Here is a 1,254-nt window from a genome sequence, read left to right as displayed (position 1 = left end):
TGAACAAATTTGAATCAAGGATTCAAATTTCAAATTCAAATATGGCCTTTTAAAGTGCTTTTCCTTGTTCTGCTTAAAACATCAATTTAACTTGTTTGATCATGCATGAAAATAGTACAGATGGATAGATTGGATTTTTCTGATCATTTTTCATATATAATTTGTCCAATTTGGAGTTACAGAATAAAAGTTATGAATTTTTGAAGTTTAAATAATATTCTGGAATTTCCTGATTTAAATTAAATCCAGAAAATCAATTACTGCGTCAGCCTGACGTCAGTGTGACGTCAGCAGGTCAACGGAACTGGTCCAGGTCAAACCTGACAGTGGGTCCCGCATGTCAGGGTGATTATTTTAATTAAAACTTAACTAAAACTAATCCTGTTTAATTAACAGGGCTGGGCCCCACCTGTCATTGACTCAGGGGAGTCAACCAGGGCCCACCCGTGGTCAAACCCGGGTCGGCTGCACCGGCGTTTAGCCGCCGGCGAGCCCGACGCGGCGGCGGAAGTGGTTTTGGCCATTTCGGCCACCAAATGGGCCGCGGAGACCACCGGAGGGAAGCTGAGGACAAACCGCAGCTCTTGGCGGAGTCCGTTGAGGTCGGGGTGGCCGGAGTTGGCGCCGGCGACGACTTTGGCGGCCACCGGGGTTCGGTCGGAGGTGAACTTGGCGCTAGAGGGTTCGATGAGGCTCGTGGAGCAGCTAGCTAGGTGCTGCGGAACTTGGTGAGTAAGATGGACACCATCTTGTGGCCGGAGGATGACCGGGAGCACGCCGGCGACGAGCTCCACGGCGGTGGGTGCGGTTGAGCTCCGGGAGGTTGCTACACGGCTCGGGAGCAAGAACGGAAGGGAGGGGAAGATGGCTAAGCTCACAGTGAGTGCGACGGAGTTCTTGGTGCGGCCGGAGATGGACCGGAGCGACGACGGCGTTGAAGGGGATCTCCGGCGACGGTGAGCTCGGGCGAGGTCGGTGCGGTGGTCTCGGGCGTTGCGAGCGCTCGGGGCTCGGCTGCTCGATGAAGTGGACAGCGGCGGAGCTCCTGGACACGGTGAGACGGCGTGGGGTGGTCGGAGGGCGTGGCTACGGCGAGGGGGTGGCGGCGACGGCGTCGGCCATGGCTGGGGCGTGCGAGGGGGAGGAGCTGGAGAGGAGAGGGGGTGTCTGGGGGGTTCGGGGGAGAGAGAGAGGCCGATCCACGACGTCACCTGGCGAGGGGAGCGGCGAGGCGGCGAGCAGGTGCGTGGCGCA

This window comes from Triticum dicoccoides, chromosome 7B (assembly GCF_002162155.2).
Source record: "Triticum dicoccoides isolate Atlit2015 ecotype Zavitan chromosome 7B, WEW_v2.0, whole genome shotgun sequence".
NCBI classification, from domain to species: domain Eukaryota; kingdom Viridiplantae; phylum Streptophyta; class Magnoliopsida; order Poales; family Poaceae; genus Triticum; species Triticum dicoccoides.
Note: the sequence above shows the minus strand (reverse complement) of the source record.